Here is a 7,072-nt window from a genome sequence, read left to right as displayed (position 1 = left end):
CTTGAAACCGAAGCCTTTTGCTGAAGAAATCGAACGATTGCACAGCGTAACGTTTCATCATTGAGCGTTCAGAGTGAGGCACCAAAATCTTAAGGGCGGTCAAAATGGGTGTCTACAGATGTACTGGATAACTTTCTCCACATTGAGACAAGTTTCCAAATGACTACATGACATGACATCAAGAAAGTTCTAACAAGCAAACATTTTTCCAACTAAAAACAAAACAGAAAAAAATTTTACACAGAGCATTGAGGGCACCAAACTCACAACACATCACAAGTGAAGTTACCCTCTTAACTTCAGCAGGTATAACCCAAAAAACAAAAAAGCACCATCATGTGACAACTAGCTGAAAAAGAAACTGACATCCATACATGCTAAAAAAGCATAAGGAAAACAGAAGAAGAAAAATAAATAAATAAATAAAAAAGAGTTCTATATATTATGCCAATAACTTAAACTAATTCGAAAGTAAACCAATTATGATTAAAGTGTATATTGTATGAACTCTAGAACTAAAAACCAAGCATAGCAATGCTATATATACAGAAATTTGTAGACTTATGCATAAAATGCTGTGTTATCGATAAGTTAAAGTTTGCAAACAAAATCTGTATCCACAGCATTATTCAACAAGCATTGGTTTCTTACAGAAGTAGATTGAACAAATGAAGGACTCACATTGTTAATTATAAACAACGGAACATTAGGACAAAGTTTTGTTAAGTGACAGTCAATCCTAAACATCAACCCAGCCTATGACAATTATGGTAAAAACAAATCATAAAATGTTTATGGGATTCAAAAGTTAAAAGCAATTGCAAAGTATAACTTCACATCCAAAACATCCATGGCAGTCACATGGAAATATATGGCTATTTAGTTAAACATATCTTCACAAAACGATGCCATGGAACAAACAAAGGTTCTCACCATCAAATAAGTTGTGTAATGATCTCAAATTAACAATCAAGTCTCACCTAGTGTAGCATCAAATATTCTTGCAAGACCCCCAACCTATTTGCAAACATATAATTTTATCTCTTATCACATAAGGAAAAGAGAGAGAAATCTTGCTGTTTTCAGAGTGTTTTGAGGCCTGAAATATGTGATTTAAAGTAACAAGAAAGAGAATGGGTTAGCCACCCTTCCTTAGGCATGTTGGTTGGTTGAAACCCATTGGTTTTATTCCATTTTTGTTCACTTTTTTCACCTCTGGAACTTGATTTTCAGCACTGTTTTTGTATTGTTTCAGTGCTTTTTAATGTGTTAAATTATGCTAGCAATCACCTCTCAGGTCGCCTTTACTCAGTCCACCTCAAGCACAGTCACCTACTCCTATAATGGCTCGGTATCCATCATCATATTTGGAGGAATTACTAATTCACCTGCAGCAGTCAGTCGACTCGCTCCAACATGATATGTCCTGCCAAGCCGAGGTTACAAACAGGTTGCAACAACCACAACTGCTTGTTGCGGCTTCTGCTTCATATATACCTAACGTGGCTATCCCTATGCCCGATACCACTGCCAATGTTGCTGCAGCTCAGGATCCATTAGCCGAGGGTGTTCCGGCTTTTCCTATCCAGGCAGATCCAATTCTAGTTCAAATGTCTAGAGCTCCAGTTTACCAGATTGAGGCACCTTTTGAATTTGAGGTTGACCCGACCATGCTCAAACTCAACAAACTTGAAAAACTATTCAAGAAGGCATAGGGGGTTAACTCTGTTCCGGATATTGAGGGCGGGTATACTGAGTCTGCTGTTACCCTACCATAACGGTTTAAAATGCCGCACATTGATCACTTCGATGGCTCTAGAGATCCAATGGTACATCTGCGTCTATTTTCTGATATCTTACGACCAATGGGTTTGACCAGAATTCAGAAGTTATCACTCTTCGGTCGAACCATGTCTGGGATAGTTGCCATCTGGTATGCTAAATTAAAGGACTCTGTGAAATAGAGCTGGGAGGAGTTGGCCGAGTCTTTCGTTGCCCAATAATCCTACAATGCGTAGATCAAGGTCACAACTCGTGATCTTAAGGCAATGCGTCAGGAACCGAATGAGGGTTTCTCAGAGTTTGTAACTAGGTGGAGGGCCAAGGCATCGATGATGACCACCCGACCCTCAGAAAAAGACCAAATTCAGATAGTTGTCGAGAATCTTCACGGCAAGCTGTTGTAGAAGATGATCATCCTCTCTTTGTTCACGTTAAGGAACTTCATGAAATGGGAGTTCAAATTGAAGACGCGATGAAGCAGGGTATCATCATAGATAACAAGGCCAAAAGGCCTTTTATTCGCAGTTCCAATGCTACCGGGGCTAGCACAACTACGAGGCCTTTAGAGGTGAGTGTTGTCACCACTACCAAAACCGCCGACCCCTTTACCTACATGAGCCCACAAACCTCTAATCCTACCTGACCTCCAGGTAGGACTTTCAACCAGCTTTACATGACTCTATCTTGAGCCATGCAAGTGTTAATCAACAAGGGCATCTGAAACCCGTGGACCCTTGACCACTTTTAGACCCTCTTCCACCCAAGCACGATCCTACCAAGTACTGTGTCTTCCATCAACAACATGGCCACAAAACAGATAGGTGTTTCCGCCTACGTCATGAGATCCAAGATCTCATTGACAACAAAGTTATAGCTCCACCACAAAAGCTAAACACTGTAACCAACCCATTGCCCAACCATAACCAAGCACCACTCCTACCACACACTGACTACATCCATACACTACCCCTTTCCTATGACCCGAGCGTCTATATCACCCCCTCTCATTTACTAAAGCCGGTGTTGTTCATCTCTAATGGCACAAACTTGTGCATGATGAACACATCTAACCCACAATTCGAACCTCATAAATCTGTGGTGACAACGCTCGAAGAAGAGGAGACCTTGAAAGTAAGTGCTAACCTTTCACTAGAAATTCTCGGGGAGTTATCTGAGGAGAAATATGACCCGGGCCAATACATCGTTCCTGTTGCTCAGCCCAAGCCTAAGGTAGTGCTACTGAACTCAGTTGATGTTAATGTGGTCAAAGAAGACGGCTCAAGCCGAGGGCTAGATGATCTTGCAGATCTCGAGGAAGATTTGGACAACCTCCAATTCTTCGAAGAACAAGACCAGGGCAATGTGCAGATTGATTGGTTTGATCTGAGCTTGTCGGTTGATAATCGAGGGTGGCTGAGTGATGAATCTGACAAAGAAGAGGAAACTAGAGTTAAATCTGAAGAAAAGAAAGCTATGGCAGGTAGGGCCGAAGAGAAAGGAAAAGTGCCTGAGAACAGTAGTACAGAAAAAGAAACCCAAGAATAGGTTGTTGATGAAATTGCAGAAGCTAAATGGGAAGCCATGCTGGAGCAGTTTGAACAGGAGATGATCGAAGATAGTCGAAAGGCTGCAACACCCTGTCGCCTTGAGGGAGATAATTGTCCTGTGGGAGTGATTCAAGTTAGGCCAAATAACTGTTTGTCGGCGAATGAAGGTGAATGGTGGGAAGACAGTGATTTGCATCTTGCCCACCACTACAAGAAAAAAACACTTTTGGCGACCACCTATTTTTTTTTGTCGCAAATAGTCCACTTTTTGCGACTAAAATTTAACTTTTGGCGACCACAATTTTTTGGTCGCGGAAAATCATCTTTTGGCGACCAAAAAAAAAAGTTGGTCGCGGAAAGTATACTATTGGCGACCAAAGGCTTTTTTGGTCGCGGAAGATCACCTTTTGGGAACCAAAAAAAAAGTTGGTCACGGAAAGTATACCCTTTGGCGACCAAAAAAAAAAGTTGGTCGCGGAAAGTATACTATTGGCGACCAAAGGCTTTTTTAGTCGCGGAAGATTACCCTTTGGCGACCAAAAAAAAAAGTTGGTCGCGGAAAGTATGCTATTGGCGACCAAAGTCTTTTTTGGTCGCGGAAGATCACCTTTTGGCGACCAAAAAAAAAAAGTTGGTCGCGAAAAGTCTACTATTGGCGACCAGAGGCTTTTTTTGTTGCGGAAGATTACCCTTTGGCGACCAAAAAAAAAAGTTGGTCACTGAAAGTTATGGAGGGATAAATTTTTAAAAAAAATGATACTATAGTAATTACATGCTATTTTTCTATTTAGGTATTAAAAGTTTTATAAAATAATATATAACCCAATTTTTATGGGTTATATATTTTTTTTGTCAAATATGAACAAGAAGTATGTTATTGGCAGAGTGGTAGAGTGGATTGGGTGCATGGTGACTCCTTGGTCAAGAGTTCAAGTCCCAGGGAGCACAAAAGAATTATTTTTTTTGGGTCAAGGCGCTGACTTTTGGCGACCAACTTATCTTTGGTCGCTAAAAGTTTACTTTTGGCTAATATGAATTGGACTTTTCGCGACCAAAAAAGTTGGTCGCGAATGGTCACTTTTAGCGACCATAGGCTTTTTTGGTCGCAGAAAACTATCTGTGATGAGGCTTTAGCGACCAACTCGCGACCAACATATTTTGGTCGCGAAAAGGTTTTAGCGACCAAATATGGTACTTTTCGCGACCAAACATGTTCGTCACGGAAAGTGTTTTTTCTAGTAGTGCACACAGATGAAGACTAGGGAGATCATATCCCGGATAATACTTGGTATGCTGAAGAAATAGACCACCTGACTAGGAATGGACGTTATTTCAAACCTCTAGATTTGGATCAAGCTAAACCCTCAGGAAAATACAGGGAGATTGAGAAGAAGGAAAAAAAGTTGAAAAATGAGCTGGTTCTGAAACAACTAAAAAAGATCCAGGCTGACATCTTCATTTGGGGCCTCCTTATAGCTTCGCGAGTACACCGACAGACAGTTTTGTTGGCGATGGATAAAGCCAAGTTATCCATCGATACTACACCAGAGCAACTTGTCGGCCTGATCTTTCCAGGTAGCACCAAATCTATGCTCACCTTTTCTGATAAGGAGCTGCCACCGGAAGGATCGGCTCACAACAATCCGCTATACATATTTGTTGAATGTAAAGGAAAATGGGTTCTGGTGGTTCTAGTGGGCACCGACTCTGCTATCAACGTCTGCCCTTCTCGCACTGCCTATGCAATAGGCCTAAAGCCGGCAGATTTCGTCCTCACAACCTAGGTGATCCGGGCATATGACAATACGAGTAGGGAAGTTATGGGGACGGTGAAAGTACAGATCCAAGTGGGCCCTTCTAAGCATGAGATTAAGTTCCATGTGCTCGATGTGCAGGCTACCTTCGACCTACTTCTGGGGAGGCCCTGGTTGCATTTTGTGTCCTCCACCCTGCATCAAATGCTAAAATACCCTCATGAGAGAGGAGTTGCTACCATTTTGGGGAATTTATCCATTTATCCACCACCAGAGGTTACTATACCTTTCTTGGAAAGCAATCACGGTGATGAGGATGTGTTTCTTTCGGGTTTCACTTTAGCAGAAGCCCAAGTAGTACAAACGATCCTAGCTGAAAATGAAGGCATGTATGTCACGCCCCAAGCTCCGTGACAACGCCGCACACTCATTTAAGTGAGCATGCAAGGCTAAGAATCCAACACATAACCAACAATGTAAAATACTCAAATTAAATCCTTAAATATCATAATGCTAAAAACCATACAAATAGATAATTCTTATCATATGAAATTGTCCACCAAGTCCACTAATAAAAATAATAATAATAATAATGATCCAAATACTCAAATCATAGTCCTACTCTCGGTACTCCCACAAGTAAAAACCCTGCACAGCTCTACTCCTCAGAATCTGAAAAATAAAATAAGGGTAAGCTAGATAGCCCAGTAAATAACCAACCATCACTATTAGCTGGATCAAGTATACAAAAAAAATAGTCGATAACCAATAAATATATTTTTTGCTACCATTCAATAAATGAATAATTATTTTGTAAGATGGTTTCGTAGTTGAAAATAAACAGTGTAGCAATACATTTTAATTGAAAAGACAATGAGGTAATTCGATGAAATTTCGTTGTTCAAAATTGATGGTTCGATATTCAAATGGTTCAATGATGCAATTCACAAAACCCAAGTCTTGGTGACTACGGTCACTTAGCCCGTGACAAGGCCCAGAACCACACATAGGCCGGTGGTAAAGCCCCAAAAGAAACTAGTTTCTGTGCCAATAAATAACCCCCATTGGCTAGGGTCCAAATCATAGTCAGACTAGAGTGATGTTCAAAATTCAAACAATACACAACTTTCAAATAAAACATTCGATATTTTCAGAATAAATGTTTAGTACAATTTTCAAAATAGTTTCATCAAATATTCAAATAATTTTCATAATAATATTCGATATTGTTTTATACTTGACCCATATTTTATTTTAAGAGAACATGAAGGATATAAATAAATATTTATGATTTTAAACGATTCGATAGGAATAAAAATGAACCAACAGTGATAGAGGGTTACTTACCTCAAACGCTTAGAAATAACACTCCAACACCAACTCCAAACACCCAATTTCACCACTTCAATCACACAAACCTATTAAATAAAACTTCAAATAAATTAATATTTTTTTACATGTTACAAACACTCACAAAAGCACCACTATATTAGATTAATGTATTACTTTAATATTCAAGAGATCAAACCATTCAACCCAACTTTATAGCCAAACACACCTTTACCCATGATACAAAACTCCATTGTTTCTATTACCCATCCAAAGTTACACTTACACATTGCACCCAATTCTCAAAACCTAAGTAGGCACCTATAGATCTTCCAAATCTCCTTAATGCATTGATTGTTAAATTCCTCAACATAAACTTAATAATTAACAGTAAAGACAGATTTTACCTTAACCAATGGGTGTCCCAAAAATCACCAACGTGCTGCCTTCAATCCCTATTGTAGCCTCACTTGAACCTCTCTTCTCTTTTTCTTTTCTTTTTTTCTTTTACCTTCTCAAACCCTAGCCGCCTATGGAGCAATTCATAGCCTCTGTTTTGTTTGTTTTCCAAGACTTAAAGCCACAATAGGTGGGCATATTAACCTAATTTCACAAAGTTACAAAATTACCCATCTAAGTAATAGGAAATATAATGCCATC

At 39.6% G+C, this 7,072-nt stretch overlaps 1 long non-coding RNA gene across 1 annotated transcript; it reads right to left on the bottom strand.

Annotated features, from left to right (window-relative positions):
* Positions 1-5,487: 5,487 nt before the first annotated feature.
* LOC145790175 (uncharacterized) lies at positions 5,488-7,072 on the bottom strand. Its single transcript, XR_014328833.1, has 3 exons — positions 6,820-7,072; positions 6,431-6,501; positions 5,488-5,755 (listed from the first exon to the last, which is right to left on the bottom strand). It is a non-coding gene; the product is annotated as an uncharacterized LOC145790175 (long non-coding RNA).

Source organism: Camellia sinensis, chromosome 5 (assembly GCF_055761805.1).
Source record: "Camellia sinensis isolate YWXY chromosome 5, ASM5576180v1, whole genome shotgun sequence".
In the NCBI taxonomy this organism is placed as follows: domain Eukaryota; kingdom Viridiplantae; phylum Streptophyta; class Magnoliopsida; order Ericales; family Theaceae; genus Camellia; species Camellia sinensis.
The sequence above is the reverse complement of the archived record's forward strand: the minus strand, read 5'-3'. Positions and strand labels throughout refer to the sequence as shown.